A 12,348-nucleotide genomic window follows, 5' to 3' on the forward strand; every position below is an offset into this window, starting at 1 on the left:
TGTTGCAGGGGGAAGAGATCAGTGTTCTTGTTGGCTGAAACTTCACTGCAAGCAGATGCTTATACATTCACTTATACGTTCCCTCAGCCTCTGCAGTTAACCTGATCCAGTTGCCCATTGTGCTTCTTGGTGGCTAGCCAAGGCCCTGGGGTGTGGAGCTGGGCTTCTGCCCAATATGTTTGGATGATTTGTGGGTGCGCATGCAAAGAATATCTGCAAACTACTTCATCTTCAAGGATTTACATAATGTGCTCTTTTTTGGCCTCCAACAGTGCTGCTCTTTCCGAGACTTCTCAACAATGTCTCTCTCCCTCATTCTTATCAAGGGTGACATTCTTTCCTAGTCCTACCAGCAGTGTGGTGGTTGTTTAAAACCAATTATGCACTGCAGCTTCTTCTCATATCACATGTGGAAGGTGGAAACTACTGGATTTCTACAAATCCACTGTACTTTGGCCAACTCCACAGATTGCGCCTGGTCAGTAACATGCACATTGATCTTCCTTCTACTTGTCCAATATCATGCACAAATGATCTTCCATGCACCTTTTGATCAAAGAACATTCACCTTCGTCAGCTGCATAGTGGTCCTAACAAGTAGAATGTGCTGGAGCACTTGTTGATTAATGAAGTTGTTTTAAACGTAATACCTGGGTGGTGTTTTTGTATTCCTGAAATAGAAGACCAAAACGTTAGTATATTTGCATAAAGCAAAAGAACGAAAGTCTTTGCAGTCTGTTTACTTAATTCCTTGTCAGTCTTGGTTGGTCTTGGTTAAAGGATTTGAAAGATATTAGCACAGATCTCTGCATCTTGGGTTTTTATAATCTGCATCCTTAAGTGACATACTATATACTTTTGAATTATTGTTATTCTTGCTTGTTTGCAGCCCTCTAGTCATTTCCTACAGGCATTTCAGTATTAACGCTCTATCCACCCCTCGCTCAGCCTCAGAATTATACGAAGTAGAGGTTATCCAAGGATCTGACTTTAGGTATCTACTATAGGTGCCCAAATTAGGAATCAACATAGACAGTCTAGGGAAAGAGTTCAGATGCTGCTTCTCTGTGCAGACAGCCTAGGTTTCCAGCTCAGGAACCTACCTTAGACTCCTTAAGACAGATCTGGTTGCAGCAGGATGGGGCTGTTCACTGTATGCTTTGAAATTATTCAGTGGCTAAACATGTTCAACTATACAACATTTTCTACTGAGTGAAAATCAGCTGAATGGTTTTCAATTGTGCAAATAACCTGTCCTATCTTGCACATTTATTTCAATGAACACCTGCAATTGGGATGGGAGACTTGCATTTTTCTTGGCAATGTCTTGGTGATAAACTTTGGTGGACGGTGTTACTAATATCATTGCAGTCATACAGAATCATAAACTACCACTTGCATTGAAACTATATTTGCTGAATGATGGGACTTCAGGTGGTTTGAAAATGGACTGAAATGGCTCTTCGTTGTACAACATTGATCCTTATAAGATTAAAAACCTCTCATATCTCCTTTTAAAAGCCTGATGTGCTGCTATAAAATGAGTTGTTTCATATGAATGTCTTAGTTCTATGATTAATGATAAAACTGAAGTTTTTTTATGATACACAAAAACATTTAGCTCTATCCAAAAGAAGACATCAAAAGGAGGGGTGGGAAGTTCATCAAATGGGTAAGAAAATTTGAGAGAGAAGAATTCTGTGGTGATCAGAGGTTACAGTTTTATAAAGTCTGGCTTTTACATTGGTTGCTTGTCTCTATATAATTCTCCCATTAAGTGTAATTTGTATAACTGTGATAATATCAATGGGTGTAGAATGAAAAGTGCTGCAGAATAGTAGGGTTTGTGCATATAAGTGTGTGATAGTTTTATGACTTCATATATGCTGGGAGTTGGTTCAGGCAAAGAGTTTTGACACACAAGCTTTATAACTATAGTGTGTGAGGAATCCTCTTGTAACAGAGTAGTGCCCCACTCCAGAACATACGGAGCCCTGCACTCGTGGCTTGCTCTGTGGCAGCTCCCTTTGTCCTCGGCTCTCTTTTAGCCTAGCCATGCCTTCAGCTTTTGCCACTCCTGTTACTCTTCACTTGTGGCTACAGCACCACCCCAGCGGCCCAAGCTCACCTTTTATGACCTGAGGCCCCACCTGAAGCACGCAGAAGTGGTTACGGTGCAACTCATAGGTGCCATTTGGGATTCTCTAGGGAACCTGAGACACCTGCCTGGGCCTGACAGATATGCCACAGGACTTAGGAGAGATCTGTGCTATTCCAAAGGGGCAGGTGCAGGCCAGGTGGGTACTCTGGGGCATCCAAAATAGCTCTGGCTACCAGTGCTCAGGCAACTAAATCACGCTCTCAGACCTCCTCTATAATCAAGGGGAAGTAATAATCATTTTTAGAGGATGGCTCAAGATACTAGGTAAGTTGAATCATGCTGCTATTTCTTTTTCTGTCAACTGCAGAGACTCTTCAGATGATAATGCTCCTAACGCTAAGCATCTCAGTTTGATTAGATCTGGGTTTGTATATCTAGCTGTTCCAGATGACACGGTAACTGTGCAGAAAAGCATATGCTGATTCTAATTAGTTTCTGATTAGACCCAGGCAAAGTGTTTTTCTCTGAATAACGTATTTACAAAAAAACCCCTACCGTTTCAGGATGGCTGAAAATAATTCATGATATTTGTCTCAGTTTTGCCAAAAGACTGGGTTACATAAAAGTGACAGCAAGCTGCGAGGAAAAGTCAGAGGAGTTTACTTTGATCTTTTTTGAAATGGTTGCTCCCACATGTGTCTGCTGGGTCAGGTTCTGATACCAACAGGAGCAAAAAGGGACAGACACCACATCACATTGCCAGAGAGGGAGACGTGCTACCTCTTCTTCCTCACACCCCTGTGTCTTGCCTGCTGATAGTCATTCAAAGCCTTATCTCTTAATTCTTCAAGACCTGGTTAGGAGCTTGTTAGTCCTTGATGATGGTGGGTTGGCTGGTAGACTGAAGCTGTGGTACATCATGCCAGTTATCACTGTTTCTCTCTGCTGTTGGTTTGTTTTTATTTACTTGCTGCCTCGGAGCAGATGTCAGCCTGCTGCAGGCAAGACTGGCCTCCCTGTACTGGGGCTGCAGCTCTGCCTTGCTCGGGGAGCTGCAGACGAGGGTTCACCTTCTTCCTCTGCCTAAATATTGTCTCTTCTCCTGCCTCCCAGGTATGTGGGGTGAACACGAGGGTCCTCTGATAATGCTGCCTCAGCCTCTTCTGCTGATGCTGCTACCTTTGCACATTTAAACCAAGAAAGACCTGGTTTAGAGAGGGGATTGGAGCTTCAGTTTCCCTCTTACCAAGTCATTCTTATTCTGCATTCAATATTTCAGAATATCACACAAAGCAGACAGGCATCAACAGGAGGCATTACAACCCCATCAAGAACAGCCCACAGCTTGTTCATTAGGAAGCTCTCCTGGAGCAGGGTAATCCCTGAGGTGGGACCCACATATCCCTAACGTGGGTGCTGTCACTGTTGGGCTGCTGGCCACAAGATGTGCTGCCTCCTTCAGCAGGCCTGTGAGTCTAGCCATTTGTTTTCATTCCCTTTCCCTTTTTTTACCTCTGGAGAGCAAATGTCAGGATGACAGCACATTTTTCAGGGGTATTGTTTTGCTGGCTTGTTTTGAGAAGGATTGGCGCATAGCACAGCTCCATCCCCGGGAACATGTCTGTGTGTGAAATAATGAGCAATAGTCATTGCAGAGCTTTCAAACTCCGCACATGAAGGCAGGGGTAACCTAAGATATCTCAGCTTAAGCAGCAAGGACTGACGAGGCTTTAAGAAGCACTTAATTCTCTCCATTAGCTACACAGGGAATAAACAAGAAGTCTAGGGGAGAAGGACTGCTTCCCTCAGTGCTGATCCTATCTAGCTGCAAGATGAATATCTAAGGAGGGAGGGCCAAAAGCTCTTCCCCTACGTTCATTGTATGCATTGGCAAATGCTAAAAAAAGTAGATGCAGTGACATTAAGATACAGTAATAAAGTATTAGTAAGAGACTTGGGAATTCAGTTCACTTGAGAATGTGAGTAAATTGCCTTTTAAAGGCTTTTTTGTTTATCAACAGGGATTGCTGTAGAGAGGATGTTTAATTTATTTACTTGCTGTATTAAATTAGATAATTTACACAAATTATCAGCCATAAATTGGCCGTGGAGGAAATCAGCCCAGTCTCTATGAATTAGTTTATCTGTGACCTGTTTTGAGCTACCTGATAGGATTTTGATGCATAAATAATTAATTAAACAGGACAAAGGTTATCACTCTGAATGAGCTTCTAGCTTATTCATCTTATGACTCACAGCTGTAGATGTTCATTTCATTGACCATGCATTACTCCATGATATAGTCCTCACCTGAAAGACTGCTTGCTTTCTCAGAAAATCTATAAAATATTATATTTGATACCCATTGACCCAGTTCCTTATTTCTATAGTGCTGAACTCATTTCCTCTGAGCTAATTGAGTCAATCAGTTTCTCATTATTTAGCTGATTCAGCTTTGGCATTTTAATTTTAGTTATTCAATAATTTCTAGTCTATCAGCTTCTTACTTTGGTATACACATCTGTTTATTACTCTATATTAACAATTTCCTTATTATTAATTTTGATGCAGTTGATATTTTATCACTAAGAAACACCTAACCATTACTTGTGAAATTGCCCTGTGTTTTGAATTATATTTATGACGGATTTATTATTAATACATATAAATAATCTGAAATGTAAAATAGATGTTCAGTCATTTATACACAGAATTATGGACACTCAAACGCAATTTAGTGGAAAGTTGAAATAGCTATATGGCTGTTGTTATAGCTAAAGGATAACCACATATTTAAATGTCTGTATTACAACGACATTTACAAAATTATTTGTAACTACTAACATATGTATTCAGCAACTAGAAGAGGGACAAGTACTTGACAATAAGGAGGGAAGAACATGATATACTATATTTACTATATAATTTTAGACATAAATTGATAAGCATGTGTAAGAAGTTGGTGTGAAAGAGAGAAAGGAGTGTGAAGAGAAAAACATTCCTACCACACAGTGGCCTCATTTTTCAAAATACTTTCTTTTTGTCAAGGAAGTTGTTCTGCCTCTTTTTTTTCCTCTGTATTTGACTGTGGAAACTTTCAGCTTGGAATCCCAGAAAAAAACCCTTTGCAAATCTGTATAAAACATCCTTTACATGCAGCAGGTCTAGAATGCCACCTTTCACGTTCCCTGGCTTTTGACAATTTAATGACCTTGTCTTCAAGGACGTGGCTGCGAAAATTAGCACTGAAAAGAAAACTTTCAAGGCAACCTTGAGCTAGTGCTAGCTTGCTAACTTGGGCCTGAAGCTGTCCTTTAGCTGGAGCTATACAGAATTAGTGCACTCTGCTTGGAAGATGTTTCGTGGTGACTTGTGATATAAACATATTTTTATTGAAGCACTTTGATGATGTTGTTGTCCTTAAGACACAATTTTTTGTAACTTTGGTGTTATTGGCCAATTTGAATGTGTGGCGCAGTTATATCCTGATTGCACAATGACTGGGGGGCACATGTAAGCTAATGCTCCTTTACCACAGTGTCCTGGGAAAGGAAACCTCTTCTGTGCTCTAGCAAGCAGTATCCTCATGACTACAATGTTCTGGGGGGTGAGCCTTGCCCTGGCCTGACATGATCCCAAGATGAAGGGTGTTACAGTAGACATTGTGCACTGAGGTTCTGCCTACATGTCTGGCCTTCGCTGCTGAACTGCAAGCGTTTATTGACTTTATCTGACAACCTGATGTTTGCGCTTTACCCTTCTGAGTGCTAAGATACTGCCTGTGAATTTAATGCAGGGGGTTCGTCTGCTGCTGGAACCAGAAGCGTGGTGAAAAATACAGCTGCAGCATGAAAAACTAGAAAATCAAGGAGGTAGTGACAATAGGCCAGGCACAAGTCAAGCCAGCTTCTGGGAAAGGTCAGTCCAGTGCACACAAAACGGGAAGTAACCTTGGGCCAATGAACTGGCATAAATTAACTTTTGGCACTCCATTCCCTCTTGGGACTTTAGACACTCTAATGCTAGCAAAATGCAGATAGAAGCTTCAGCTGATAGTCCCTTTGTTTAAAAACAAAACAAAACAAAAAAGAGTCAGATGAAAAAGCCACTTGGAGTGTGTAAAAGGGGAGAGGTAATGACTGCTGAGGAATTATTTCCTCTGTCTCACTTCCCTCTTGTGTGTTGGAAATTTCATCCCAGTAAGCCATCCTTTCTTGTCACAAGCTTCACTTTGAGGCCAACCACCCTGAAGACAAGCTTTATGGACAATCACCTGATAGAGTACCTGCTGCAAAAAGAGGACACCATTCCCAGATAAAATCTCCTCTGCTGCTGTTCTTCAGACTTATATGATCATCAAACCCATTCCAGAGTCCTCTCAGAGCAATTTCTGCCCTTGCAAAATGCCACTTATCTTCCAGCTCTCTGATCCAGCATAATGCAGTTGTTGCCTCCCCTGTTTTTCTGCAGTTCTTGTCTGCAGTAAGTAGTACCTATGTACTACTACTCCTAGTAGCACTAGTAAGCAGTACCTAGTAGACCCTGGTAAGTACTACTAGGTACCTAGTAGTATCTAGTACCTAGGATGGAAATAAATCATGAGCTTCAGGTCTACAAACCAACTCTCAGAGCTTGGAAGCTCTGAGGTGTTGGAGTTAATTCTAGAAACTGAAAAGTCTCTTATTCATACGCATTCTTGTTTTTGTTGGTGAGCATAAAATCATAGAATCATTAAGGTTGGAAAATACCTCTAGGATCATCAAGTCTAACCATCAACCCAACACCACCATGCCTCCTAAACCATGTCCCAAAGTGGCACAGCTACATGGTTTTTGAACACCTCCAGGGATGGGGACTCCACCACCTCTCTGGGCGGCCTCTTCCAATGCCTGACCACTCTTCCAGTAAAGAAATTTTTCCTAATATCCAATCTAAACCTCCACTGACACAGCTTGAGGCCATTTCCTCTTGTTCTATCACTAGTAACTTGGGAGGGGAGACCAACACCCACCTCGCTACAACCTGCTGTCTGGTAGTTGCAGACAGCGATAAGGTCTCCCCTCAGCCTCTTCTTCTCCAGACTAAACAACCCCAGTTTCCTCAACCTCTCCTTGTAAGACCTGCTCTCCAGACCTTTCACCAGTTTTGTTGCCCTTCTTTGGAGACACTCCAGCACCTCCATGTCCCTCTTGTAGTGAGGGCCCCAAAACTGAACACAGACTTCAAGGTGTGGCCTCACCAGTGCCGAGTACAGGGGCATGATCACTGTCCTGCTGCTGCTGGTCACACTATTCCTGATACAAGCCAGGATGCTGTTGAAAACCTTCTTGGCCACCTGGGCATGATGCTGACTGATGTTCAGCCGGCTGTCAGCCAACACCCCCAGGTCCTTCTCTGCCAGGCAGCTCTCCAGCCACTCTGCCCAGAGCCTGTAGCGTTGCATGGGGTTGTTGTGACACAAGTGCAGGACCCAGCACTTGGCCTTGTTAAACCTTATAGAATTCATCTCAGCCCATTGATCAAGCTTGTCCAGGTCCCTCTGTGGAGCCTTCCTACACTCGAGAAGATCAACACTACATCGATTAGCTGGCTCTTCCAGAGTCCTCTTCTCCTGCCTGTTAAACAACAAGCCAAATTAAAAGTTAAACTGGGCTTCATGCATTGTGTATTAATAGATCAATTCTCACCTAGTACCAGTGGAACAGAGACAGCGCTCAGATTGTTTGCTAATGTGTTTCTAATATGAGACAGCCCTTGAAATGTGACATTGTATTTAAAAGTGACCTAAAACCCATTTAGAGAAAAATTCAGATGGGATGAAAATGCTGATGAAGTGTGTATAAATATTTACACGTTTGTTAAGAAAATGAAACTCAGCACTAATTTTAGCACTGTAGTAACACCAAAAAGGGCAGGATAGTTTTATGGTTATTCTGAACTTTACTTTGAATGAACATATGGTAAGCATCACTGAGCTCCAGGTCCTCCACTGTCCTTGGAGAGCAGTATATGTAAAGATGAGATCTGTGATTCTGCAAACCACTCTGCACTGACAGACTGTGTCACTGGCAAATTGCTGCCAATGACCCCAGACAAAATGTCTTCCCAAATAGCCATTCTCTCTGTGCTTGCCATAGTTGCAAGAATACTGCCTGTGAGAAGGCAGAGTAGCTTAAATTCAGTGTCATGAGGGGATCAGGTATACTTGTGGGTTGTGGAGTCATCTATGGCTGGGTTCCTCAGGTATATTTCTTTTGTAAGCAATAGGGAGAAACATGCATCTCCAGGCTAAACAAGGAGGGAAGAAACATCTTGTATCCTAAATAAGTTGTCAAGCATAGATCAGACAAACCATATCTGAAAATACATCTGCTAACTAGGCACTGGGGTTGACTAGCTTAGATGTAGACTGTAGACATTGGAAAAATCAGGTGAGGATGAATCCCACTATGTCTCACTTCTCATTTTTCAGAGTATGTACATTATAACAATACTTATTGCTCTAAGTGCTTTTGATCAGTCCCAAAAGTTATTTGCTTCTGGCCCTGTCTTTTCTGTTGAGGTAAGCATATGTGTGGCTTTTCTGTTTTGAGTCTACTTTGACTAGATAAATGTTGCACCATTCCAGTGTTGTCCCTTACTGTGTTAAAACTTGTAATTTTCCTTGAGTAGGCAACAGAGAATACAGTGTAGAATTTCATTTCATTAAACTTCTAGATGTCTGTATCAGCAAAATCTTGTTTTATAGAGCATATTTTATGCAGAGTTGAGGGTCATGAAATATGAGATAATTTAGCATTTCAGTGGAAACCATATACCACATTTGTTACATCGTCATGCTGCTGAAGGAGAATAAGAGAAATTAGTTCACCTACTTACTGTTTATCAGGTACCCAAATGCTGTACTGTTTTTCTGAGCTAGATATATGGTTCTACATCTTTAAAGGAAAAAAAAGAGATTGAATCTTACTGAAACTTCTTAATTTCTCAAGTCAGGTGAAATGTGGGTTTGTGGCAAGCTACAAAAATATAGAAGAGGCAATGCACAGTCCTAAGAAGTTTAGATCCTCCTGCTGCAAAGACATGCATTTTTCTTACAATAGACAAGTGTCTTTGTAATAAGGAAGCAGAGTAGTGTCAAAGCAATTCCGAAGCATTTCTGTAGCAATGATAGAAAGATCATATGGCCTTGTCAATTTTTGTCGCATGCAAGGTATCAGGACATTTTCACCCAAAGGGAAAAAATTTTGTTTCATGCTGTTTATCATCAGTGTTATGCAATCTATCCGTCTCAGTGTCTCTGTCTTTCAGCACCAATTACATGAGGACTCCAAAGCTCAAGTCTCCAGTATTTCCTGGAAACAAGAAGCTTGGGGAGAAAATGAAGAGATCCATCATAAGCCTACGCAGCTCACTCCAATTCCTGAACTTAAACAGGGACCTTGAACTCCTGACAGCATTATGACGCAATGTTCATCAGTTCTTTGCTCTGGGCAGCACTTATTTCGCTAACTTGAATCACCTCAAAGTTAAGTGCCTGGACTCTCTTTCCAGTTAATGAAGAGAAATTGCCACCTTCACAGTGTGATTCATCTCTGCTCCTTTAGACACCTCAGCTGGGGCTTGTACTCCACCCACCTATTTCTATGCGATCTGTGGCTAAATAAAAGGTAGTGATGTACTGATATGCATGGGTGGCTCCTCTGCAGCCTTTCATGAAGAATAAATATTCACACACACAAAAAAGAAAGAGAAATGGAGAATTTTTGTTTACTTGAGTAAGAGAAAAAAAAGATATTTTTCTGAAGTGAGAAAAAAAGAGGCATGAGAATCAGTATAAGAGAGAGCAAGAAGATGGCTAAAGTGAAGAAAAAGTGAATACTACCTAACATACTAGAGAGCAATCTCACTCTGGATATGCATCCATTTAGTTTAAGGGTAACAATCCTACCTGCTTCACGGAATAGGATAAAGCCAAAGGCAAAGACAGCATTACAAATGACCATTTATCCGTTAGGGAATTAAAGATCACTGTGAAGGAGTGTTTAGAAGACAGAAAAATCAGGCCAGCTCTAAACATTAGAATTCAACTTTACTAAATTAATTAACAGGATACTTCTCAATAGTGGGTAAATCTTACACAATATTAATAATCTTGTATACAAACCTGTTAGTCTTTAACACTTATCTTGAATTAGGTGTGACTACGCAATATCAAGAAGCTGATGCTGTGTATTTAACATGGATGGCTATGGTTGCCGATGGTCCTTTGTCACCAAGGTTGAAGTGATCAGGCTTGAGACTTCTCACATGAGAGACGTTGGTGCTGAAGTGGGCTTGTCTTCTACAATTTACCTTGCTTATGCCTCATGTTTTTCTGCTATTGCTCCCTCTCTCCCCCCAAAAAGGCATCTTCTCCGCTCCTGATACTGTTTATCTTCTTTTTGATTTTGCCAGTCATTCTTCTTGTGCATTTGGGAGGATGTCCTGCCTACCTGCTGTCCATTGTGCTTATCTTGTCCTTTGCCTAACAGCTTTTTGTCACATTAATCCTACGTACAGTGACACCCATCTTTCTTTGTCCCTATGGTGGTTTTCTTGCTTACTTCAGGTAAAATGGTTGTACATCCTGTTTGGCTATGCCATCACCATCTTATAAAGCACTTAAATACTGTTGCCAGTTAAACTGTTTTAGTGCTTATATTCATGATCAAGGCAAGTTAATATTCACTATACACAGACTAGTACATTTTTAATTTGTAGGGAGTCACAGACCTCTGTATTGGCTACTAGCAAGTGTCTGATAGGCATAAGTTACAGTTAGGTATTCTTGCTTTGATGACAAAAAACTACAGGGGCGAAAGGAGAGTCAGAGCTCTTATGACCTAAAACTACTGTCTGAGCAGCTGGGTTCAAGGTAAAATCAGGAAAGTCACAGGAAAGAAACACATATTAAGGCCCTAAAGGAAGAGCGATGTTTCTGACATACACTAAGGTTGCTGCTTACCCCAGTCCAAATGAAAACTTGGGAGGCCTGACTCCTCAGCAAATCAGAGATACCTTGGACACTATATGGCTTGTTATAAAATCTCAAATCTAATCCAAAGTCTGAGTTTTTATTTTGAAGGAGCTTTGGAGCTTGCTTCTAGACCTAGCACCTTTTCAGTTAAGGACCACGATCAATAGGCAGGAAGGTGATTTCCCTAGAATCTCCAGATCATCTCATTTAAGCCTTATGCAACAGTAACCTTCTCCTATTCTTACTAATTTGGATACACCATGATATTAGACTCCTTGTTAGTTCCTCTCGATGTATACCAATATACCTGCAACCAGCTGAACACCCAGCATCACGATTATCCAGGAACCCAGAGTTTGTCTCCTTTTGCCTTGTTCTGCTCCAGGCTGACCCAGGTGTCAGCTGGGTCTAAACCAATCCACACAACAAAATGTTAGTTTTCATTGCAGGGGTTCATGCATCAGGTTCCAGATCTTGTGGGGTTGAAAGCCAACAAATGAGGTAGGACTGTTCTTTTTAAGTAGCTCATTTAAAGCACTTTTTGGTGAGGTTAGGGCACTGGGATGCTGTGTTCATAACTACCTGATGTGCAGTGAGTCTAAATTAAGATTCTTATGGTTTTTAACTGCTCACCGCTGTGAATCGTACAAACTGATACAGTCCTTAAGAATTTAATTTGGATCAAAGACAATGCCTGTAATGCATCTGAGAACATTAACCTTTAGAGGTCAAAACTGACCTCTAAATTCTCTAAATTCCAATGAACAGTAGCTATAGGACTATTTCATTTCACGACGCAGTACTCATCTGTGATTATTTTGAACTTTATCCCTTTTTGACTTTATAGAGTTAACAGCTGATGAAATCAGGATAGTACAGTGCAGGCAGTATTGCTGGAACTCATGTAATGATTAGCTTGACAACATAACCTTAAAGTAACGGCAGAAATTTGCTCCAAAATTTATTCCTTTTTTCATGCATCCATCAGAGGAAGAAGTAATAATAAGTAACGACTAATTCTGTGAAATGAAGCTTCAAATTAATTCTATACTTTGCCTCTACAATTTACGAGTGGGTTCTGTGAAAATCTCTCTTGAAACTCAGGGATACTTTCTAACTTCGGATACTAAAACTTTAGCTACTCAACCTAGCTTAGGAAGTAGTCTCCCTCTGAGTCTAAAAACAAACTCTCTTTAGAGAGGGAGAGCCTACTTTAGGGGGTGTTTTA

The sequence above is a fragment of the Phalacrocorax aristotelis genome, chromosome 1, assembly GCF_949628215.1.
Source record: "Phalacrocorax aristotelis chromosome 1, bGulAri2.1, whole genome shotgun sequence".
Taxonomy (NCBI): domain Eukaryota; kingdom Metazoa; phylum Chordata; class Aves; order Suliformes; family Phalacrocoracidae; genus Phalacrocorax; species Phalacrocorax aristotelis.